The following is a 26,799-nucleotide window of genomic DNA, read 5'->3' as shown; positions in this document are numbered from 1 at the left end:
GTCTAACTTGGACGAGACAGCAAAGTACAATACGCAAATTCAAGTCTCCTTTTAAGTATTTCGTTTTCAATCAAAAATGCCGTGATTAAAAGAAATTTTATGCAAGTGGAGGAGAAATTATTTAAAAATTTATTTGACATTAGAAACCGGTCCACACAGCCATCCTTGTTGTTGACATTCTGATTAAACTGGCATGACAGAAAAGAAAAATTCATGATTCCTCTCTCTCACTGATTACAAAAATTGCTCCTATCCAAGTGACATCTGGCGAAGTGTCTCCAAACAATCAAAACCTGAATGCTTTAGCGGGAATAAATCTCGCGCTGCTTCGCATTCTGGATGTAAACGATATTGTTGACTAGATTCGTAAGGTAATTAGTTAGTCCAAAATTTTTGTAGCGAAAAATTTCGCAACTCAAAGATAATTTCCGATTTAATCCGGTATCGTCAACTGGCAGAGTCCTAAGTGGATTTTCGGAGTGGATTAAACTGTTGGTTGCGCACTCCAATGATATTAACGAAGGTAGCAACTTTTGCGCAAGTAGTAGGAGCTATCACGTTTAAAAGTACTGTACAACAACGCTTATTACGAACATCAGAAAAAATACTGAAGTGAATGTCCCAAAATGCAAACAACCATTTTTTAGTTACGGCTTGTTTTGAACTATTATTGCTCAATAACAAACGATACATAAATAATATTCTAAACCTAGAAACATCTCATTGTAATGGTACACAAGGCTGTCTGCAGTGTCAACGGTAAGAAACAGAACTGAGGTACAACAGTGTTCTACTCACCTTCTTATGTTACTTTCTTGTTGAACTGTCAGTACACATCCGTTGCAGAGCTGACAGCTTCACACACACAAAATGAATGAGAACCGGCTAATTATCCGAGGCTGTAAGAGTATCTTGAACTGATGTGCTACCCTTGTACTACGGGGTAAATTTTTCTTTTTGTTTTCTACTGACACGAAAACAAATTGCTACCAGCGCCTTTCTGGACAGATGTCAGCTGATACTTTACACTACGCCGCCTACATTCACGACTGCAATATTTACGTACGCCGTCACGAGTGGAAAAGTGAGTGGGGAATGAGAACGGGGGGCAAAACACGACCGTCGCGGCAGGATCTGACGCTTCTGCGGCAGACTTCGGGACGTACTGGCCGGCGAGTCGATTGTTCGGATGCGTCAAACATGACACTAACGCAGCGCAACGGTTCGCAGTTGACTGCGGCACGCGAACGCGACGTCAGCGCAGCCCCGCGGCGGCCGGCGGCAACTGACCACCGCTAGCCCTCCCCTTGCAGTCGAAGGTCGGGCATGCGCAGTGGCGGAAGCAACTGGCATCTCTTTCCTCCTACCCTCTCCACTTTAGCGGCTCACCTGCGCCAGTCCCACGCGGTTCATTTGTCTCTCCCTCGCGTTCCTTCTCAAACTCTTGCTACGAAAAAAAAGAAGTATCGGCGCAACAATAATGACTGGATAAGCGTAAGGGTAACTGTCTGATACTTCTCAGTTTCTTCAAAGGGGGATAAAGTGATACAGGAAAGAGGCTTTAACAAGTCACGTGTATTAAAGGAAGAGCCACAAAGCCGAACTACACTCCATTATTTCGGCATTTAAAGTAACATAACAGGAAGACAGAATTGATGGCAGTACTCTGGTTTGGAGCCTTAAACCAGAGACAGGGAAAAGACGTTAATGTAACATTACTTAAGTGTGGACACGACGTCTAAGAATAAACGGTGACCACTATTAATAAAATAAAGCCAGTGCGATCTGGACTCGCGCACATAGTGTTTCGTACAAAGTTAATTACGTGTATAGGCATTTGTAGACTCAGATAAAGCTTTTGAAAATGTTGACTAGATTACTCTCTCTGACATTCTGAAGGTGGTAGAGATAAAATACAGGGAGCGAGCCGTCCAATGTGGCCGAGCGGCTCTAGGCGCTTCAGTCTGGAACCGCGCGACCGCTACAGTCGCAGGTTTGAATCCTGCCTCGGGCATGGAAGTGTATGATGTCCTTAGATTAGTTATGTTTAAGTAGTTCTAAGTTCTAGGGGACTGATGACCTCAGATGTTAAGTCCCATAGTGCTCAGAGCCATTTGAACCATTTTGAACAGGGAGCGAAAGCCTATTTACAATTTGTACAGAAACCAGATGGCAGTTATAAGTCGGGGGGCACCAAAGGGAACCAGCTGTTGAGAAGGGAGTGAGACAGGACTGTAGCCTATCCCCGATGTTAATGAATATTGAGTTAATCAGTATTGAGCAAGTAGTACAGGAAAGCAAAGAAAAGTTTGGAGTGGGAATTAAAATTCTAGGAGAAGAAAAAAACACCTTGAGGCTTGCCGATGGCATTGTAATTATGTCAGAGCCAGGAATGGAGCTGGAAGAACAGTTGAACAGAATGGACAATGCCTTGAAAGGGGGATTAATATGAACGTCAATAAAAGCAAAACGAGGATAATGAAATGTAGTCGAATTAAATAAGACAATGCTGAGGGAATTAGATTAGGAAAGAGACAAATTAGTAGATGAGTTTTGCTATTTGGGAACCAAAATAACTCATGATGACTGAAGCTGAGAGGATATAAAATGTAGACTGGCGATGGCAAGGAAAGCGTTTCTGAAGAGGAGAAATTTGTTAACATCGAGTGTAGATGTGTCAGGTACTATTTTCTGAAAGTATTTGTATAGTGTCTAGGAATGTATGGATGTGAAACGTGGACGATAAACAGTTTGGACAAGAAAAGAATAGAAGCTTTTGAAATGTGGTGCTAAGGACAATGCTGAAGATTAGATGGGAAGATTACGTAACCAATGAGGAGGTTGTTGTTGTTGTGGTCTTCAGTCCTGAGACTGGTTTGATGCAGCTCTCCATGCTACTCTATCCTGTGCAAGCTTCTTCATCTCCCAGTACCTACTGCAACCTACGTCCTTCTGAATCTGCTTGGTGTATTCATCTCTTGGTCTCCCTCTACGATTTTTACCCTCCACGCTGCCCTCCAATGCTAAATTTGTGATCCCTTGATGCCTCAAAACATGTCCTACCAACCGATCCCTTCTTCTAGTCAAGTTGTGCCACAAACTTCTCTTCTCCCCAATCCTATTCAATACCTCCTCATTAGTTACGTGATCTACCCACCTTATCTTCAGCATTCTTCTGCAGCACCACATTTCGAAAGCTTCTATTCTCTTCTTGTCCAAACTGGTTATCGCCCATGTTTCACTTCCATACATGGCTACACTCCACACAAATACTTTCAGAAACGACTTCCTGACACTTAAATCTATACTCGATGTTAACAAATTTCTCTTCTTCAGAAACGATTTCCTTGCCATTGCCAGTCTACATTTTATATCCTCTCTACTTCGACCATCATCAGTTATTTTACTCCCTAAATAGCAAAACTCCTTTACTACTTTAAGTGTCTCATTTCCTAATCTAATCCCCTCAGCATCACCCGATTTAATTTGACTACATTCCATTATCCTCGTTTTGCTTTTGTTGATGTTCATCTTATATCCTCCTTTCAATACACTGTCCATTCCGTTCAACTGCTCTTCCAAGTCCTTTGCTGTCTCTGACAGAATTACAATGTCATCGGCAAACCTCAAAGTTTTTACTTCTTCTCCATGAATTTTAATACCTACTCCGAATTTTTCTTTTGTTTCCTTTACTGCTTGCTCAATATACAGATTGAACAACATCGGGGAGAGGCTACAACCCTGTCTTACTCCCTTCCCAACCACTGCTTCCCTTTCATGCCCCTCAACTCTTATAACTGCCATCTGGTTTCTGTACAAATTGTAAATAGCCTTTCGGTCCCTGTATTTTACCCCTGCCACCTTCAGAATTTGAATGAGAGTATTCCAGTTAACGTTGTCAAAAGCTTTCTCTAAGTCTACAAATGCTAGAAACGTAGGTTTGCCTTTTCTTAATCTTTCTTCTAAGATAAGTCGTAAGGTTAATATTGCCTCACGTGTTCCAACATTTCTACGGAATCCAAACTGATCCTCCCCGAGGTCCGCTTCTACCAGTTTTTCCATTCGTCTGTAAAGAATTCGCGTTAGTATTTTGCAGCTGTGACTTATTAAACTGATAGTTCGGTAATTTTCACATCTGTCAACACCTGCTTTCTTTGGGATTGGAATTACTATATTCTTCTTGAAGTCTGAAGGTATTTCGCCTGTCTCATACATCTTGCGCACCAGATGGTAGAGTTTTGTCAGGACTGGCTCTCCCGAGGCCATCAGTAGTTCTAATGGAATGTTGTCTACTCCCGGGGCCTTGTTTCGACTCAGGTCTTTCAGTGCTCTGTCAAACTCTTCTCGCAGTATCTTATCTCCCATTTCATCTTCCTCTACATCCTCTTCCATTTCCATAATATTGCCCTCAAGTACATCGCCCTTGTATAGACCGTCTATATACTCCTTCCACCTTTCTGCTTTCCCTTCTTTGCTTAGAACTGGGTTGCCATCTGAGCTCTTGATATTCATACAAGTGGTTCTCTTCTCTCCAAAGGTCTCTTTAATTTTCCTGTAGGCAGTATCTATCTTACCCCTAGTGAGACAAGCCTCTACATCCTTACATTTGTACTCTAGCCATCCCTGCTTAGCCATTTTGCACTTCCTGTCAATCTCATTTTTGAGACGTTTGTATTCCTTTTTGCCTGCTTCATTTACTGCATTTTTATATTTTCTCCTTTCATCAATTAAATTCAATATTTCTTCTGTTACCCAAGGATTTCTATTAGCCCTCGTCTTTTTACCTACTTGATCCTCTGCTGCCTTCACTACTTCATCCCTCAGAGCTACCCATTCTTCTTCTACTGTATTTCTTTCCCCCATTCCTGCCAATTGTTCCCTTAGGCTCTCCCTGAAACTCTCTACAACCTCTGGTTCTTTCAGTTTAGCCAGGTCCCATCTCCTTAAATTCCCGGCTTTTTGCAGTTTCTTCAGTTTCAATCTGCAGTTCATAACCACTAGATTGTGGTCAGAATCCACATCTGCCCCTGGAAATGTCTTACAATTTAAAACCTGGTTCCTAAATCTCTGTCTTACCATTATGTAATCTATCTGATACCTTTTAGTATCTCCAGGATTCTTCCAGGTATACAACCTTCTTTCATGATTCTTGAACCAAGTGTTAGCTATGATTAAGTTATGCTCTGTGCAAAATTCTAGGGGAGGTACTAAACAGAATTGGGAAGAAGAGGAATTTGTAACACGACTAGAAGAAGGGATCGGTTGGTAGGACACGCTCTGAGGCCTGAAGGGATTACCAATTTTGTACTGGAGAGAAGCTTGGAGGGTAAAAATCGTAGAGGGAGGCGAAGAGGTGAATATACTAAGCAGCTCCAGAAAGATGGAGGTTGCAGTACTTACTCAGAGATGAAGAGGCTTGCACAGGGTAGAGTAGCATTGAGCGCTACACAAACCAGTGTTTGGACTGAAGTCGACAACAACATAGTTCATCCACTCCGAGAATCAAGAATCTCGACCATTTTTTCGACACTGATACCCCAAGATATCGGTTCCAGGAATCCCAAGATTTACGAAACTGTTTTAATTTCAATAATATGAATGTGATATGATGTCATGCAGTAGGCAGGAGAACGTTATCATAATAATCTGTAGCTCTCCCTTCCGGCTGACTGGGTTTGCAATGATGAAAGTCAAACATTAGGCAAGGAATGACTTTACTGGAATGAGTTTGTTACTCACATAAAGTTTGGAATTTGTTGTTACAGAATTCTGGCCATTGAATGTACTGATAAGTGATGAAGATCTGCACAGAGTAGGTGAAGAGAGGAACACGTTGAAAGTTTGAGTAGAACAATTCACAAGATCACATGATATGTGTTCAGACGTGAGGCAACATCTTCAGGGTATAAAACATCCTCAGGGTATAAAAACTGTAGGTGAAGACAAATATTTGAAGATATCCAATACATAAAAGAGAACGTTGGATGCAAATGCTACGCTTAAATGAGGAGTTTAGCACAGGAGAGGAAGTTGTGACAGGCCGCACCAAACCAGTTAGAAAACAAGAAAAAGACATACCCGGTAAATCTGATACGATAAACCCCAAATTTTCTCTGAAGCTTTCCGCCGTTATGGTTCATTAGGCGAATGGTCTGCAAAAACACCCAGTGACAATATTAAGCACCGATATAGGTTGTGGCAGTTACATACGACATTGATAGGCTTTGTGAAGGATCAAAGAAAGATGTTTTATTTTAGTTGTCGTCACGGTAGCTTTTTTCCTCTTAACCTACTGTTGCAGTTGCTAGATTTGCGATGGTATGGGAAATCTTAATATTTATTACTATAATTTTTGTTAATATTCACTTGTTAAAAAATGTTGGAGAGAACTAATGCAGAAGCGATGAGCAGAATTCATATTTCGAGCGGCAGAGATCTTATCTACATCGGTGGACGACAGCATTATCAGTTCGAGCGGCAAAGTCGTACAATAGCACAAAAGTAGCAGCCGGCCGCGAGAAGAAGAAGAATCAACGGCCATCTGAAATAATGATTTGATTGTTCAAAGTAATGGTACCGCTGTACAGTTATTTTTGTACATGGTTCCAAGTTTTATGGTCAGTTCAGAGGAAGACTTGTCGTGGAGATGCGCTGGACACTCAGGTTCACACTAGGTTCAAATGGTTCAAAAAATGGCTCTGAGCCCTATGGGACTTAACATCTGAGGTCATTAGTCCCCTAAACTTAGAACTACTTAGACTTAACTAACCTAAGGACATCACACGCATCCGTGCCCGAGGCAGGATTCGAACCTGCGACCGTAGCAGCAGCGCTGTTCCGAACTGAAGCTCCTAGAACCGCTCTGCCATAACGGCCGGCTCACACTAGGACATTCTGAGTGTAGGTGACGTAGGTAGTACAGTAAGCTGTAGTACGAATATTTTGTCTGATGGTACACACTGTGAATCATTGATTGTCTAGTGAGGGAGATCTGGCAGTGTGGTGGTAGAGAGTGCTCTTAAATACTTAGGGATGTTGGGAATACTTCATTGTGAGGACTTTACTGTGATAGAGAATTTAGTGATGCTTTGTGTTTGGATTTAATGTCAAATACTGAATTGTTCTGTATTTTGTACTAAGCGTTCTTGTGCAACAAACTCAGGAGATATTGAGTGTTTCAATGCTCTTGTGTATGTGGTTAGAGCACTCTGAGGGGATGTAATGTTCACGGTGTTGATGTCGAGGTTTTGCTCACGCTGAGGATACTGTTGTGTGTTATTGGTATAGAGGAGAGGTTGTTATTTAGCGTTTATCGATTGTGGTTCAGTTAATCGACATATTCGGTTGAACAGGCGTTCGAGAATTTTGGAACGAAACTATTTGTTGTTCGCATGTTGTTGCTTGCCAGTTAACTGTCAAGATCTTTCACGCCATTACAAACAGTAATCCATTGGAACCATTTATTCAGGCGCGTTAGCGCATTATCGACGTTTCCGTTTTCTTCGGTTCTGAGTGACCATTTAGCTAGGTAAACGTAGTGGATCAGTATTTGTCAACACCTAAAGAGGATTAAATTTTGCTTTGTGTAACTTAAAGATCTAGAGTAGTGGTGCCACATAGGTTTCTTGTTTGTGTTTTTTTGTGGATTGTATATCACTGTTTTGGGGAATACAGAATTTCTGAAATTCGTCCACTGTCATCGACTTCTTACATACGCCAAAAGTCTACATAAAGCTTCGCTGCGTTAAAAAAGTTAAAAAGGAGAACTCTCAAAATATTATTTGAAAATTAGTGAATTTTCCGCAAAACAGACTTGAGTCCCAAAAGAAAAATATTACTGTGATTCATATTAAAAAAACTAAAACTTTCGAAACTCCTTGAAAGTATTTAAAATACAAAGATGTTATTGGTTTGCTATCAGTTCAATGAACGAAATAAACGAAGTTCAGAGGCGCAATAGGTTAACATTACTTGTGGCTTCACGATATTATCTAAACAGAATTTTGTACAAAACATAAATAATGAGAGAAATAATACATAACAGGTAATTAATATCGAAAGAAATAATTCATAGTAAAATATTTATGAAAGAAAAATAAATAAGACATAATAAAAAAAAGAACTATTTATACCATACTGAAACAAAACAGAGATGCACGTGGTCGAGTAAAATGGCATCGCTGACTTATTATTCAGTTACCTCCTTGGTTCATAATTGTTGACGGCTCAACACCCACTGACTAGCCCACGTCCGAAGTCACTGAGCTCTGCTGAGAACATTATGCCCACGTGACGTTTCACCCTGGTGGGTCCGCCTCTCGTTACATCTAGCTGTCAATTTCTCAGTACATAGAGTCTACGGATACTTTTAATCACACAGTATCTTTGTTAAATGGCGCAGATTGTATTTTTTTAGGATTTCGTGCCTCAGTGTGTACCCCTTTCAGACCCCCACCCAAACTTGAAATGAAAATTTTGAAATAAATGCATTTTTGTAACTAAAAAAAATATAGAATCGTGGACCAATTGGTTAGAAAATTTTATTTTTTAATTTTGATACAAATTTTGAACCTCTTACATATTTATGTCATTTCTTGAAGTGATATACACGAAAGCAATTACTGTCTTTTGACAAACACAAATAAATATTACACTTCGGACATGTTGTTCTCGTCCTCTTCTTGCTATTTTTTTGCCTGCAGCAACGAGCTGAAGGCATATCATCAACAGTTGGCCAGTGATGATATCCGTCTAGCCGCTTCTCATCACATGGTGTGTTTGCTGGTTTCTACATTTTATTTGGTGGCTCTTCATCGGATTCACTTTCATGTTCCTGTCCTGAAGAAGAAGAAATTAGCGCTTCGCCAATCATTTGTCGGAATCCAAGAAAATCTAATTTCCTGTCCTACCTCACTCTCTGAGTGCACAAAATTTTTGGAGGTGAATGGTCTTTTTCTCTAAGTGGACAAACGACGATATGTTTCCACTGTTTTTTTTTTTTTTTAGAATTCTTTCTACTGTGTTCACTGGGAAAATTCTTCTGAACTTCTGGTGCAACTGGTAATATTGTTGCAGAAGCATTGTTACAATTTTCCTCCTCATCAGAAGATTCAGAGCTTTCTCCAAGTCTAGGTTTGATTGTTGGAAGAGTCCAAGTTGTATTTAACAATTCGTCATCACTACTGAAGACTTCCACTTCAGAGTCATCCAATATAGCTAGAATTTCCTCGCCAGTAAGCCGTAAAACGAAACAAACAAACGAACTGTGAAAATAATGCGTAAATACAATAGTAAAATGACTTATATATTCCGTAATCTGTTCCGAATCGTAACCACAAACATCGACCGAAATGGACCACATGCCGGTAAAATAGTCCCAACACGCACAATTGTGCGTGTGGATGCTACAGTCATTGTAGCTATGAAAGTATTCAAATAATCGTGGCGGACATATTTTTATTTACTTCTGTACACTTTTCGGAATCTCAAACACATTTTTCCAAATGTCAAAACGCGATAAATAGAGCACAACAAACATTTACCTCGACAGACATGCTTCCGACCCGCCATATTGAAAATTCCCAAAGATTAAGACACAATATCTCGCGTCCGTAACGAGATATCGATATAAATCGAGTTGTGTTCGAAACAGCGGTTCCTGCACACTCGTGTGACTTGGGAATCAACTGCATAGCGGAATAATATGATGCTGCAACGCAAATAAACCGCACCCACACAATTGTGCGTATCGGGTCTGAAAGGGGTACAAATGTAACCCTTATAGGACAACTCTGTTGCCCATTTCTCTGTCTGCCGGACTAAACTACTTTTCTTTTCAAGAACGGCTAGAAATATCAAGTTGAATTGAAATCATGGACAGCTGTCAACATGAGTAACTTAGAAGTAGATCTCCTCCGAGCAGTGAAGCAATTTAAATCACTCAACAAAAGCATGTCTTCCGGTCAAGAATGTAGGCTACACCAATTAGATTCCCTTCAGCGTATGCTGATGCAATAGCTCCATACAACCGCTCGCTCGACGAAATATTCGTACCCAAAGACTGGAAAGTTGCCCAGGCCACACCAATATTCAAGAAAGGTAGTAGGAGCAATACATTAAATTACAGGCACATATCATTAACGATGCAGCAAGATTTTGGAACAAAAAATGTATTCCAACATTATGATTTACCTCGAAGAGACCGGTCTATTGACACAGAGGCAACGAGGATTTATAAAACATCATTCTTGTGAAACACAACTAGCTCTTGTCAGACGCGAAGTGTGACTGCAATTCAGAAGAGGTTTCAAGTGAATTCCGTATTTCTAGATTTCCATAAGGCTTTTGACACTGTGCCACACAAGTGGCTTGTAGTGGAACTGCGTTCTTATGGAATATCGACTCAGTTGTGTGACTGGATTTGTGATTTCCTGTCAGAGAGGTCACAGTTCGTAGTAACTGACGGAAAGTCATAGAGTAAAACAGAAGTGTTACAGGCCCTTTGCTGTTCCTTATCTATATAAACGATTTGGCAGTCAATCTGAGCAGCCGTCTGACGTTGTTTGCAGATGATGCTGTCGTTAATCGACTAATAAAGTCATCAGAAATCAAAACACATTGCAAAACGATTTAGAAAAGATATCGAAATGGTATGAAAATTGGCAGTTGACCGTAAATAACGAAACGTGTGAGGTCAACTACATGAGTACTAAAAGGGATCGCTTAATCTTCCGTTACACAATAAATGAGTCAAATCTAAAGGCCGTAAATTCAACTTAATACCTAGGTATTACAATTACGAACAACTTAAATTGGAAAGAACGCATAGAAAATGTTGTGGGGAAGGCTAACCAAAAGCTGCGTTTTGTTGGCAGGACACTTAGAAGATGCAACACACCTACTTTGGAGACTGCGTACACTACACTTGTCCGTCCTCTTTTAGAATACTGCTGCGCGTTGCGGGATCCTTACTAGATAGGACGGACGGAGTACATCGAAAAAGTTCAAAGGCAGCACGTTTTGTATTGTCGCGAAATATGGGAGAGCGTGTCACAGAAATGATGCAGGATTTGGGCTGGAAATCGTTAAAAGAAAGGCGTTTTTCTTTCCAACAGGATCTTCTCACGAAATTCCAATCACCAACGTTCTCCTCCGGACGCGAAAATATTTGACATCGACCTACATAGGGAGAAACGATCACCACGATAAAATAAGGGAAATCAGAGCTCGTACGGGAAGATATAGGTGTTCATTCTTTCCGCGCGCTATACAAGATTGGAATAATAAAGAATTGTGAAGGTGGTTCGATGAACTCTTTGCCAGGCACTTAAATGTGATTTGCAGAGTATCCATGTAGATGCAGATGTAGATTAAAACTGTCGCGTCGCGAGTTCGAGTCTCAGTTTTAATCTGCCAGGAAGTTTCACATCAGCGCACACTCCAAAAAAAATGTTCAAATGTGTGTGAAATCTTATGGGACTTAACTGCTAAGGTCATCAGTCCCTAAGCTTACACACTACTTAACCTAAATTATCCTAAGGACAAACCCACACACCCATGCCCGAGGGAGGACTCGAACCTCCGCCGGGACCAGCTGCACAGTACACGCTGGAGCGCTGAGACCGCTCGGCTAATCCCGCGCGGCAGCGCACACTCCGCTGCAGAGTGAAAATCTCATTGTGAGCGCTATTATTAGCTGAAAAAAGACAAAAAGGAATAGTTGCAAGCCAAAATGAAGAGCAAACGGAGAATTCAAATCTCTGGAGGAGGAAGGAAAGCAAGATCAGAAGGAATGCAACAATACTGGGCTAATAGAAGGCCACAGAACATTAAAAATTTATTCATTTAAAATGCCCCATAGCAGGGTGAAACTACGGAAGAAGAAGAAAAAGAAGAAGTGAACTAGCTTTTGTGAAATTGATTTTCACTTAAAGACAAGATGGATGCAGTGATTGAAAGTACTACACAGCACAATGGCTAACACCTCTTAAGTATTGAATTATGTTGTTATTGAAATTAATTAATCGAAAACTGTGAAGTTACTATAAAGCAAATTCGATCATCATCAAGCTGGAAAAGTGACCACACTATTCAATTTAAACAATATTAGCTTGTTAATCTTTGGATTTAAGTAGAACTTATGAAAAATGTGTTCCACCATAATATTTTGATACAGACTGCACGAAAACTTTTACGAATTATATAACCAGGAAACATGATTGATTAAGCGACAGTTGAAGAATGAATTTAAGAAGAAAATTTTCAGGAAATTAAATGGGGAGAGAAAGAGTGCACAAAGGCAATGAGCATTTATTTCCATTAAAAACTGGCATCAACATGCAAGAGAGAACATCTTAACGCTAACATATGGAATTCGAGGCAAGGATAGGATTGGTTAACACGATCTTAACTGTATTCACACAAAAATTATGAAGGATAGGCAGAAGCCAGACCATCACCGTACACACAATATGGCATAAAGTTTCGTACCGACTGCCCTCTTGTTAACAATAAATAAAACAAGTAATACGTGATCCGGAAAATATTCACATACAAGGAGAATGAAAGAGTCCTTGTGGCTGAGTAATTTAACAAAGATAGCAAGGATGTGAATCATCATAAACGGCTGAAAACTGACTAAATAAGCAACACATGTTTGAAAAAGATTAAGTGGACCAGGAAAAACTGAGACCTCTACTTGCTCGTAGTAACAAGTGGTAGACACTAACAAGGTAAGTTTCAGAAACACAGAAATCCAAGATTAATTTCTCGTAGAAAAACTGTTTAGTTACGGAATTCAATGTAACTAAAGTTTACGATTGGAATTAGGAAAAGATGGAGCTGAAGGCTCATTGAACGAAGTATGAATGCGAAAGTGCAGTGGGACAGAGCATACGGGTTGAGGATGCAAAGAAACTTCGAATAAATATTGAGACTACAGCAAGAAAAAGTAATTGCATACACAAAAACAGAATTACAAGCTAACCATAGTATTATTCTCATTTAACTAAGGCTCACGAGGAGCCTCATACTTCCACATCTCAAAACTCCAATGGAAGGCAGCAAATCCCAGAATAAATCGACGAAACATGGAAATGCTATAATTCCCTACTCTAAGTAAATGATGGAGCATGACTACGAATACTGCAAAACAAAATGACTGAATACTTCAGTTAGGATGAAGTCTTACACAACCTTATCATGATTCTAAACTCGCTCTTGCCCGACGATATTCACTCACCAAACCCCAGCAGCAGAATGCCCGACTATGCTTGCTGACCGGAGCACCACCGAGGTAAATGGAAGCAACAAAAGGGCTCCCTTCCGCCACCGACCTAACAGTAGTCGAATGACTTACACAGAGGGGCAAAAATTCTTCTCCTTCGTCAAGAAAATCAACATTGATCGTACTCTCACCATAGCAGACGCTATACTACAGCCTGCTTGTAAATACAAAGCAGACACATTCACTAACTCTTTCATGTAAGAGAGGAAGGAAACTAAGGAACATAAGAATATAAGGCACAAGGAATAGAAAAGCAACTGGAATCACTCAACAGAGGAAAGTCTACTGGACCTGTCGGGTTACCAATTCGATTCTATACAGAGTACGCGAAAGAACTTGCCCCCCTTCTAACAGCCGTGTACCGCAGGTCTCTAGAGGAACGGAAGGTTCCAAATGATTTGAAAAGAGCACAGGTAGTCCCAGTCTTCAGTTAGGGTCGTCGAGCAGATGCGCAAAACTATTGACGTATATCTCTGACGTCGATCTGTTGTAGAATTTTAGAACATGTTTTTTGCTCGCTTATCATGTCATTTCTGGAAATCCAGAATCTACTCGGTAGGAATCAACACGGATTCCGGAAACAGCGATCGCGTGAGACCCAACTCGCTTTATTTGTTCATGAGACCCAGAAAATATTAGATACAGGATCCCAGGTAGATGCTATTTTCTTCGACTTCCGGAAGGCGTTCGATACAGTTCCGCACTGTCGCCTGATAAACAAAGTAACAGCCTACGGAATATCAGATCAGCTGTTAGGCTGGATTGAAGAGTTTTTAGCAAACAGAACACAGCATGTTGTTCTCCATGAAGAGACGTCTATAGACGTTAAAGCAACCTCTGGCGTGCCACAGGGGACTGTTATGGGACCATTGATTTTCGCAATATACACTCCTGGAAATGGAAAAAAGAACACATTGACACCGGTGTGTCAGACCCACCATACTTGCTCCGGACACTGCGAGAGGGCTGTACAATCAATGATCACACGCACGGCACAGCGGACACACCAGGAACCGCGGTGTTGGCCGTCGAATGGCGCTAGCTGCGCAGCATTTGTGCACCGCCGCCGTCAGTGTCAGCCAGTTTGCCGTGGCATACGGAGCTCCATCGCAGTCTTTAACACTGGTAGCATGCCGCAACAGCGTGGACGTGAACCGTATGTGCAGCTGACGGACTTTGAGCGAGGGTGTATAGTCGGCATGCGGGAGGCCGGGTGGACGTACCGCCGAATTGCTCAACACGTGGGGCGTGAGGTCTCCACAGTACATCGATGTTGTCGCCAGTGGTCGGCGGAAGGTGCACGTGCCCGTCGACCTGGGACCGGACCGCAGCGACGCACGGATGCACGCCAAGACCGTAGGATCCTACGCAGTGCCGTAGGGGACCGCACCGCCACTTCCCAGCAAATTAGGGACACTGTTGCTCCTGGGGTATCGGCGAGGACCATTCGCAACCGTCTCCATGAAGCTGGGCTACGGTCCCGCACACCGTTAGGCCGTCTTCCGCTCACGCCCCAACATCGTGCAGCCCGCCTCCAGTGGTGTCGCGACAGGCGTGAATGGAGGGACGAATGGAGACGTGTCGTCTTCAGCGATGAGAGTCGCTTCTGCCTTGGTGCCAATGATGGTCGTATGCGTGTTTGGCGCCGTGCAGGTGAGCGCCACAATCAGGACTGCATACGACCAAGGCACACAGGGCCAACACCCGGCATCATGGTGTGGGGAGCGATCTCCTACACTGGCCGTACACCACTGGTGATCGTCGAGGGGACACTGAATAGTGCACGGTACATCCAAACCGTCATCGAACCCATCGTTCTACCATTCCTAGACCGGCAAGGGAACTTGCTGTTCCAACAGGACAATGCACGTCCGCATGTATGCCGTGCAACCCAACGTGCTCTAGAATGTGTAAGTCAACTACCCTGGCCAGCAAGATCTCCGGATCTGTCCCCCATTGAGCATGTTTGGGACTGGATGAAGCGTCGTCTCACGCGGTCTGCACGTCCAGCACAAACGCTGGTCCAACTGAGGCGCCAGGTGGAAATGGCATGGCAAGCCGTTCCACAGGACTACATCCAGCATCTCTACGATCGTCTCCATGGGAGAATAGCAGCCTGCATTGCTGCGAACGGTGGACATACACTGTACTAGTGCCGACATTGTGCATGCTCTGTTGCCTGTGTCTATGTGCCTTTGGTTCTGTCAGTGTGATCATGTGATGTATCTGACCCCAGGAATGTGTCAATAAAGTTTCCCCTTCCTGGGACAATGAATTCACGGTGTTCTTATTTCAATTTCCAGGAGTGTATATAAATGACCTAGTAGATAGTGTCGGAAGTTCCATGCGGCTTTTCGTGGATGATGCTGTAGTATACAGAGAAGTTGCGGCATTAGAAAATTGTAGCGAAATGCAGGAAGATCTGCAGCGGATAGGCACTTGGTGCAGGGAGTGGCAACTGGCCCTTAACATAGACAAATGTAACGTATTGCGAATACATAGAAAGAAGGATCCTTTATTGTATGATTATATGATAGCGGGACAAACGCTGGTAGCAGTTACTTCTGTAAAATATCTGGGAGTGTGCGTGCGGAACGATTTGAAGTGGAATGATCATATAAAATTAATTGTTGGTATGGCGGGTACCAGGTTGAGATTCATTGGGATAGTCCTTAGAAAATGTAGTCCATCAACAAAGGAGGTTGCTTACAAAACACTCGTTCGACCTATACTTCCTATACTTGAGTATTGCTCATCAGTGTGGGATCCGTACCAGGTCGGGTTGACGGAGGAGATAGAGAAGGTCCAAAGAAGAGCGTCGCGTTTCGTCACAGGGTTATTTGGTAAGCGTGATAGCGTTACGGAGATGTTTAGCAAACTCATGTGGCAGACTCTGCAAGAGAGGCGCTCTGCATCGCGGTGTAGCTTGCTGTCCAGGCTTCGAAAGGGTGCATTTCTGGATGAGGTATCGAATATATTGCTTCCCCCTACTTATACCTACCGAGGAGATCACGAATGTAAAATTAGAGAGATTCGAGCGCGCACGGAGGCTTTCCGGCAGTCGTTCTTCCCGCGAACCATTTGCGACTGGAACAGGAAAGGGAGGTAATGACAGTGGCACGTAAAGTTCCCTCCGCCACACACCGTTGGGTGGCTTGCGGAGTAGATATGTAGATGTAGATGTAGATGTAGAAGCAACATAAGACAGAGGTGTAGGTTAGGTGGGAAACAGTAAGAGTGCGACACTTCAATAGCTGACACCTCTCACGTAGCCACTGTGGGTAGTGAGATGATGTGGCACCCTGTGTGCTGGTGTTGCACTCAGGCTGGTGTTGTCTGCTGTCAGTCAGCGAGCACTCCCTGCGAGGGCTGCTATGTGGCAGTAAACACAGGCTGTAAAGGGCATAAGTGCATATGCTTTGATGTGGCGTACCTTAATACGAGGGTTGACTGAAAAGTAATGCATCCACCTTCGTAACTCTTCAACAGTTGGAAGCATTGGTATGCGGCAGGTACTGTCTTGTTCCGTAGCCTCTTCTCAACAGCTCCAGTTGGCGGGAAGCCTTAGCATTGAACGATTGTATTGTTACAGTGTAAAGAATGGAACCCTGCATAGACGGTCGGCCAATGCGATTTAACCAACGTGCAGACATTGAATTCTTGACAACAGAAGGTGTCACCCCATTCATCAGATAATGGAAGCAGTTTATGGTGATTTGAGTACTGTGCGTCGTTGGGCGAGTAAGTTTAAAGATGTTGAGGCGGGAACATCCGACCTGCGTGACAAAGAGTTGGACGTCCTGTGACAGCAACCACCGAGTGTTGACAGATTGATTCAGGACGATCGTCGTATCACTCGGAGAGAAACTGCAAGCACAATCCGCATTTCAGAAGAACGTGTGGGTCACATTATTGCTTTGCTTGGCTATCAGAAGATCTGTGCACGATGGATACCCCGAGTGCTGACTCCTGAAATGAAAGCGCACAGACTTGAAATTTGCCAGGAACTCCTCTCGCGTTACGAGAATCAAGGTGACGTCTTTCTCCATTGAATTGTGACAAGAGTCGAAACGTGGGTACACCATTACTACCCGGAGACGAATCGTCTGTCTATGGAATGTCCACACAAAGACTCGTCCCAGGAAAAGAAATATATGACGCAGCCCTCAGTTGGAAAAATCATGGCCACAGTGTTCTGGGACGCTGATGGTGTTACCCATGTTGATTTCCTTGATCGTGGAGCAACAATAAATTCACAGCGTTACATCTCAACGCTGCGAACTATGAAACGACGGCTAACAAGGGTCCGAAAGGAAAAGGGAAATTTTTTCCAGCAGCATGACAATGCCAAATCACCCACTTCTCGTGCCACCACAGTAGAACTTCAGAGAGTGAATCTCAACACCGTACGGCATCCCTCATACAGTCAAGATTTAGCGCAGTCTGACTTCGATCTGTTTCCAGTAATGGAAGGCCATCTGCTGGGTCATCATTATGCTTCTGATGAAGACGTTGAGAGAACTGTGGTTGCGGAAACAGAGTGTCGATTTCTACCGTGACGGCCTCAGAAAACTTGTTCATCATCGGCAGAAATGCATCCAATTGGCTGATGATTATGTGGAAAAGTGAATATTGGTAATTAAACATTCTAAGGAATATTTCTACATTTGGTTCATTAGAATATTCCAATCGATACCCAATTAACGAAGATGAAGGCGTTACTTTTCATTCAACCCTCGTACACACACACAGTGGTGTGTTTGTTGTTTCTTCTCTGCATCAGTCTTCCCAGAACCCCGTCATAAACTTTACGACCTGATGTTTTCTGCATGGTCGTACGGGATCACTAAGTGGAGCTGGCCGCTGTTTCCGAGCGGTTCTTGGCGCTTCAGTCTGCAACCGATTGACCACTACGGTCGCAGGTTCGAATCCTGCCTCGGGCATGGACGTGTGTGCTGTCTTTAGGTTAGTCAGGTTTAAGTAGTTTTAAGTTCTAGGGGAATGATGAACTCAGATGTTAAGTCCTATAGTGCTCAGAGCCATTTGAACCATTTGAAGCAGCCGGGAATCGAACCCGGGCCCTTTGGATTGACATTCTGTAACGCTGACCACCCAGCTGCCGGGTGCGGACCATACGTGAATGGAAGAGGAAGAAACCGGAATAACTGGAACAACGGGATGTACCCTCTGCCATGCACATCACGGTGGTTTCCAGAGCATAGATGTAGATGTAGAAACAAATCAATAACCGGAGCGATCCGCGGACGCCGGGCGCTGTGGCCGAGCGGTTCTAGACGCTTCAGTGCGGAACCGCGCTGCTGCTACGGTCGCAGGTTCGAATCCTGCCTCGGGCATGGATGTGTGTGCTGTCCTTAGGTTAGTTAGGTTTAAGTGGTTCTAAGTCTCGGGGACTGATGACCTGAGATGTCCAAGTCCCGTAGTGCTTAGAGCCATTTGAACCATTTTTTTGATCCGCGGACATGCGCACGAGTGTTGCCTCCCCCACTCCTCCGCCTGTCCACTGTGTCCCACGTGCACACATCAGACCCGTGCGCAACTTTGCTCTGCTGCGTGCGCTCCCTTGCACCTGCGTGCGGCGCCGGCATTCGCCTAGTGCGCGAGGAGCATCGCACGGGTGTAAACGCACCTTTACCGCGTAACGTCGCCTCACTCTGATGTAGTTGCCGTTAGCAGCGTAACTATTGCGGTCCCCAACAGCGAGCGTAACCTTCTTCACTGTATTCGTTATTCAATTTTAATCCGTTAGGAAAGCTCAGATACAGCCCCACAATATTAGTTTCATTTCGTAATTCCATTCAGACTACAAAGACGTCGGCCTAGGTCGATAACTAACTACAAGATCAACATTTGGGAAACGGTAGGACAAGATAGAAAATCGAGACAGCTTCCGGCGCCGTGTGGCAGTCGTACTGCGTGGTAAGTGGTGGCGGTGTTATTCCAGAAACTGGGGCGGCCCGTGCTGGAGTGGGTAACGATCAAGAAGAGCGGAGCAGCGCGCCCGCTGCCAAATCGGCCACCGCCGCTGGAGCCGCTCCAGGCTGCGTAAACATCTCTAGCTGGGCGTACTCCAGGCAGCGAACCGCAGCGTATTTACCCGAGGAAACGTAACAGAACATGACGGACAAGTTCGAAGGCGAGTGTAAAACACTGAAAGTGGATACGCTGCTGCCGTGTAACATATAGCGGTTGATTAATAAACACAGCCTACTTGTGAGTGCTGCTTGCTTCCCATCAGGTTGTAATGGGCGGAGAACGTAAATTATGCAGTAAGAAACGACTCCACTGAAGTTAAAATAAAATTAAGCAGGCGCAGGTCCAGGTTCCAGCTACGGGGGCGATAATCATTGTTGCTGTCTCTCTTCCCCTCCCTCTTCTCCCTCCCTCCCGAAATATCACTACCCAACAGAAAGGGAAACAAAAGTGAAGCATCTTCAAGTGCCCAAAAATTTGTTTTTGCGTCAAATCGGCATTACTGGTAGGTGTCGCCTCATTTCATTACCAAAATGTCCGCCCCAATAGCTGAACTGCAGCGCGTTGGAGTGCCACGCACGGGGGCCCGGGTTCGCTTCCCGGCTGGGGTGGGGGATTTTCTCCCCTCAGGGACTGGGTGTTGTGCTGTCCCCACCATCATTTCATTGCCATTGTCAACGCGCAAGTCGCCCAAAGTGGCGTCGCACTCAATAAGACTGGCACTTGGCGTCAGAACTTCCCGCCTGAGAACTGCCAGCCACTGACGCCATAATGTCCGCCCACCGGTAGCTGAGTGGATGGGCATGCCATTGAGGGATCACACCTTTCACTGAAGGATATATGCTGATGATCTATTACTTGTCCGATCTGGTGACGAGGTACGCTCTGTGATACAATGCATCAATCGCTATGGATTGGCAGGGGGCAGCCTCATGAATGTGGCCAAGTCGGCAGCGATGCCCATTGGGAGAGGTCTACAGAAGGACACTTTAGCCCCACTCCCACTAGTTAACAGGATCCGGTTCCTGGGCATAACATTTACACAGGATGTGCGCCGCACGGCTGCCATGAACTATGCACGATTACTACAGGGAATACGCACAGAAGTTCGTCGGAACTTACTTCGACGGATGGATCTCCTACAGCGTGTGGAATACCTCAACCTTCACGTGGCGACTAAGATGATCCACATGGCCCAGGTCCTACCGATATCGACAGTCATGGCACACAGACTGCAAGCAGCGTTTGGATGTTACCCTACCGCCGGACACCTATTCAAAGTCCGCCACGAAACACTCACCCTCCCTCCGCGTGATGGCGGACTGGGACTTATAAATGTACGAGCGAAAGCTACAGTGTTATACTTGTGCACAATGATGAAATTGTGGACCCACAAAGGTGCTTCCCTTACGGGACGTCCGTTAGAGGAATTGCTGCCGGCGTCTCTTCTGCCACCTGTCACGGTTGCGCACATTACACCCTCACTCTCGCACCTCTCGGCATTCATTCTTGAGTATAGACCTTCCCAATACCCGCACTCGCAAGAAGAGAGACGTTTACGGGCTGCTGCTAAGGCCCATCCCTCGCAATGTGATTGAGAGGAAGAGCCCTAAGACCCTATGGCCAGCAGTGTGGAGAGCGGTCCAGAAGCCGTTCCTCCGCACGTGGGTACGAGCCGCGTGGTACCAGGTGGTGAACGGGAAGGTTGTAACACGACAAAGGCTGCACGCTATTGGGATGACGGATTCCCCCCTTTGCCCACGTTGCCACCTCGTGGATACTGACGAACACTGTTTAACATGTGGATCGGCGTTAGAGGTATGGCTGCTAGTGCAGAAGATCCTCGCCTGCTACCTGCGTATCGCGCCTCGCACAATTCAGCCACGGCTCCTCCTTTGTCCGGAGGATACTTACTTCCCACCTGCGAAGACTCACGCTCTTACATGGTTTAAAGGCATGTCCATATACTACCTCTTTCGAGAGGATGAGAAGATGGTACTTGATTACTGGCAATTTCTCCAGGACAGTCATAGCCCACTCGAGCGTACACCCCGATATCCACAGCCATTTGCGAACTATTTGCGCAGTTTCTTCTATAACCCCCCTCATAGTTGGGGAGTACCGGGCAGAGGATGACCGCCGACATGGAGCTCCACACGCTGCGAAATGTTGTACCACTTTGGAACATGGAATCTGTACGCAGATGGGTCATGCACATGGAATGGCGTGCGGGATTTGGTTACATTTTCTTTCTTTATTATCTACCATCACACTATTAGTTTCAAATTCTATTTCATAGTTTAGAAGGAACTCTTGTTCTGTTGTTGCTACGGATGTAGATACTAATTTTGTTTGTCGTAGCTGAAAGACGCCTTTTTCCATTTATAAAAAAATGGTTGGCAGAGAAAATAATTTACAATTTAAAAAATTTAAACAAAAAAGTTGGTAGAGCTCTTGCAAAAAAAAAAGTCAGATAGAGCGTCTATCATGTAAGCAAGAGGTCCTGGGTTAGAGTAAAAATTAAAAAAAAAAGAGCGCTAACGCACTGCTTTCTGGACTCGGGTAGACCAAAGAAAAAAAAGTGGTCAGTGCGACAGAATGTCAATCCTAAGGGCCAGGGTTCGATTCCCGGCTGGGTCGGAGATTTTCTCCGCTCAGGGACTGGGTGTTGTGTTGTCCTGATCATCATCATTTCATCCTCATCGACGCGCAAGTCAACGAAGTGGCGTCAAATCGAAAGACTTGCACCCGGCGAACGGTCTACCCAACGGGAGGCCCTAGTCACACGACATTTACATTACCAAAATTGGCTGTTGTGAAAAGAGACGATGGTTTAATTAGCTTGTTGGAAAGTGTTCTTATATGTGTTTTTGTACCATGTTGTAGAGATTGTCACCCGAAGATGTCTGAGCAGAGGATGCGGTCACCGACTACTGCAGAGTTGCGGCTACGGCGCAGAGGGCTTCCGCAAGACTCCAACGATAGCCGCAAAGAAAAACCGACTGCTGTTAAAACGGAGGATTAGTGCGCTATGTTTGTTCAGCGTAAATGGTTTTTGGTTTGTCCTGTCAGAAATTCAGTTAGCCCTTGTTGGTTGGTAGCAGGAGTAAGATCAGTCCGTATTGGGGTTAGTCGTTTAGGAGAATTCCGTGAGATTGTTATCGAATTATTTTACAGAAATTTACACCGATCTATGATAATTTTAATCTCACTTTGTGGGGTGAAAAGTGTCAACTACTTGATTTGTGAGGGGAATTGGAATTTGGTGTGAGATAGTAGTTGTGGCGACGATATATTGTAGTTTCGGATTGGTTTCTCGTCTTTGGTGATTTTATGCCAAAGCAGTTACTGAACGAAATGCAGCTTGAAAGGCATTCGTTTGAAAACGATCTGTATTTCGGTTACATTAGACATCTTCCACTTTTTGTGGGAGATAAGTGACGATATCACGTGAAATTATTGTTTCGCATTGAAGGTGGAGAAAGCACGCACTAAGAAAATAGTCTCTGCGTTGTTGTATTAAAGGATCTGAAGGTGAAAGCCAGCACTTAGGAAATATTGACTTTGCGATATTGTGTTAGGCCTTATTTCACGACTTCAGCGTGGGCGTACATGTATTTTAGATAATGTTTGGAGATCTAAGAATTTTTAACATCGTGCAGCCCCCTCAGAAACTCTGCCAATTAAACATATAACACGTCAGGCTCAGTTGCAAATAGAAACCAATCTTTTTATCTGGGTTTCAGCCAAAATAATTTGGCCTTCTTCAGAAGTTAGTGACACTAAACTGTTGCATGCCAAATTTTGGCCAAGTCAAGTACAAAACTATAGCACCGTAGTACGCACTCATAAATCTACATTAAAATAGTTTAAACATAGCTGCACAACAGCAACGGTTTCACGTAATGAAATTACAAACAGCCGACCAGTTGCAATGGATAAAGAAATTCTTGAACTAGGTTTCGACAAATATAAATTTGTCTTCTTCAGAAGGTAACAATTTTGCATTAGACGGTTGTGAGCTCTGCAAGATCCATGAGCTATTTTATATTAACGTGGCAAACCCTAATTCTAGGGCTATATTTTATTTTTGACACATGGATCTGTGCCGACATTTGTAAAAACGGCGATGGTACATTAGTCCTTACTAATGTAAAATTGTTACCTTCTGAAGAAGACAAATTTATACAGGGCATTACAAAAAGGTACGGCCAAACTTTCAGGAAACATTCCTCACACACAAAGAAAGAAAACATGTTATCTGGACATGTGTCCGGAAACGCTTACTTTCCATGTTAGAGCTCATTTTATTACTTCTCTTCAAATCACATAAATCATGGAATGGAAACACACAGCAACAGAACGTACCAGCGTGACTTCAAACACTTTGTTACAGGAAATGTTCAAAATGTCCTCCGTTATCGTGGATACATGCACCCACCCTCCGTCGCATGGAATCCCTGGTGCGCTGATGCAGCCCTGGAGAATGGCGTATTGTATCACAGCCGTCCACAATACGAGCACGAGGAGTCTCTACATTTGGTACCGGGGTTGCGCAGACAAGAGCTTTCAAATGCCCCCATAAATGAAAGTCAAGAGGGTTGAGGTCAGGAGAGCGTGGAGGCCATGGAATTGGTCCGCCTCTACCAATCCATCGGTCACCGAATCTGTTGTTGAGAAGCTCACAAACACTTCGACTGAAATGTGCAGGAGCTCCATCGTGCATGAACCACATGTTGTGTCGTACATGTAAAGGCACACGTTCTAGCAGCACAGGTAGAGTATCCCGTATGATATCACGATAACGTGCTCCATTGAGCGTAGGTGGAAGAACATGGGGCCCAATCAAGACATCACCAACAATGCCTGCCCAAACGTTCACAGAAAATCTGTGTTGATGACGTGATTGCACAATTGTGTGCGGATTCTCGTCAGCCCACACATGTTGATTGTGAAAATTTACAATGTGGCGGTGAATCGAGGAAGTACAGTACATACTGATGAAACTAAAATGAGCTCTAACATGGAAATTAAACGTTTCCGGACACATGTCCACATAACATCTTTTCTTTATTTGTGTGGGAGGAATGTTTCCTGAAAGTTTGGCCGTACCGTTTTGTAACACCCTGTATTTGTCGAAACCTAGGTAAAGAATTTCTTTATTCATTGCAACTGGCAGGCTGTTTATAATTTTATTAAAATCTACATTACTTAGCTGAAAAGAAACAGCAGGCCCCACTGAGCGGACGAGGTCTGCAGGCCGCGAGATCTGCGCCGGAACCAATCGCGGCGAGTAGCTATGTGCCGAGCGTCGCTGACAGTCATGCGCATGCGCGCGTGGAAATATAGATGCATAGTGTTTACGTTAGTAATTGGATTAATATATCCATTAAAACTGTTAATGGCGTAATATATAACCGCACTTACTTCAGAGGAGAACGAAAAACCTGTAAACGGATTCGGAGCCCATAAGAAAGACTAGCTATTACTCGGCAAAATTACTCTTCAGTTTTGTATGCATTACTATTCGACTAAAGAAAGTGGAGTCAGCCATCGGCGACTCCAAAGGCAACGTAACATGGGGGCCGCTGAAGCAACGGTTGAAAATCTTCGAAAAAGTTCTTATTTCTCAATTGTAGCTGGTCATTAAATAGGGTTCCTTTATCAAGCAACAGGTGTTTAAGGATTTACAACTCCTCGTGGATGTCAAGCCTAGTGCCGTTAACTTCGCAATTTAACAGCTCTGTGTTATTTGGTGGATTAGGAGCATGGGCCAATTGAACAAAGTGCTCGGCAAAAGTCGAGCCACGCGTGCCGTCACCACTTTTCGTAGGTTTATGTTGTTTAGCTGAGAGGGCTCTACCTGTCTGGCTGATGTAATAACTAGGACACTCACTACAGGTGATTTTGTACACCCCAGAACGAGATAATTTGTCATTATTATTCTTTAACGAGTGCACCAAGTTCTTGTTGAGGCTGTATTTCGTAGAATATCCTAAATGCTGTGGCTCTTTAAGGGTCACCCTATTTTATAGGATGCTTTGCCTACGAAGGGAATAGAAAAAAAGTTACAGGAGCTAGCCTCTGGTGCGACACCTAGTGTAGATGAGGTCGCAGTTTTTTTACCTGTTTTCCTCTTGCAGAACTCTCTCAGAATTTCTGGTTTATATCCATTATTATAGGCGATAACTTCTAGATTTGTAACTCGTTCTCCATTCTCGTGAAAGAGGAACAGCAAGCGCTAGGTGTATGCAAGAATGGAAGAAGGCCATTTTGTGGGCATGGGGGTGTGTAGACTCGGCTGGGATGTTACACTACATCTACATCTACATTTATACTCCGCAAGCCACCCAACGGTGTGTGGTGGAGGGCACTTTACGTGCCACTGCCCATTGAAAGTGCTACACCACGAAGCTGACGTCCTACAACGCGAAATTTAACCGACTGGAAGAAGATGCTGTGATATGAAAATCATTAGCTTTTCAAGGCCTACAACGTGCTGACATGAGGAAAGTTTCCAACCGATTTCTCATACACAAACAGCAGTTGACTGGCGCTCCTGGTGAAACGTTGTTGTAATGCCTCGTGTAAGGAGGAGAAATACGTACCATCACGTTTCCGACTTTGATAAAGGTCGGATTGTAGCCTATCGCGATTGCGGTTTATCGTATCGTAACATTTCTGCTCGCGTTGGTCGATATCCAATGACTGTTAGCAGAATATGGAATCGGGGGGTACAGGAGGGTAATACGAAACGCCGTGCTGGATCCCAACGGCTTCGCATCACTAGCAGTCGAGATGACCGGCATCTTATCCGCATGGCTGTAACGGATCGTGCAGCCACGTCTAGATACCTGAGTCAACAGATGGGAACGTTTGCAAGACAACAGCCATCTGCACGAACAGTTCGACGACGTTTGCAGCAGCATGGGCTATCAGCTCGGAGACCATGGCTGCGTTCACCCTTGACGCTGCATCACAGACAGGAGCGACTGCAATGCTGTACTCAACGACGAACGTGGGTGCACGAATGGCAAAACGTCATTTTTTCGGATGAATTCAGGTTCTGTTTACAGCATCATGATTGTCGCATCCGTGTTTGGCGACATCGCGGTGAACGCACATTGGAAGCGTGTATTCGGCATCGCCGTACTGACGTATCACCCTGCGTGATGGTAGGGGGTGCCACTGGTTACACGTCTCGGTCACCTCTTGTTCGCACTGAAGGCACTTTGAACAGTGGACGTTACATTTCAGATGTGTTACGACCCGTGGCTCTACCCTTAATTCGATCCCTGTGAAACCCTACATTTCAGCAGGATAATGCACAGCCGCATGTTGCAGGTCCTTTATGGGCCTTTCTGGATACAGAAAAATGATCGAATGCTGCCCTTGCCAGCACATTCTCCAGATCTCTCACCAATTGAAAACGTCTGGTCAATGGTGGCCGAGCAACTGGTTCGTCACAATACGCCAGTCACTACTCTTGATGAACTGAGGTATCGTGTTGAAGCTGCATGGGC

This window comes from Schistocerca piceifrons, chromosome 9, assembly GCF_021461385.2.
Source record: "Schistocerca piceifrons isolate TAMUIC-IGC-003096 chromosome 9, iqSchPice1.1, whole genome shotgun sequence".
Taxonomy (NCBI): domain Eukaryota; kingdom Metazoa; phylum Arthropoda; class Insecta; order Orthoptera; family Acrididae; genus Schistocerca; species Schistocerca piceifrons.
Note: the sequence above shows the minus strand (reverse complement) of the source record.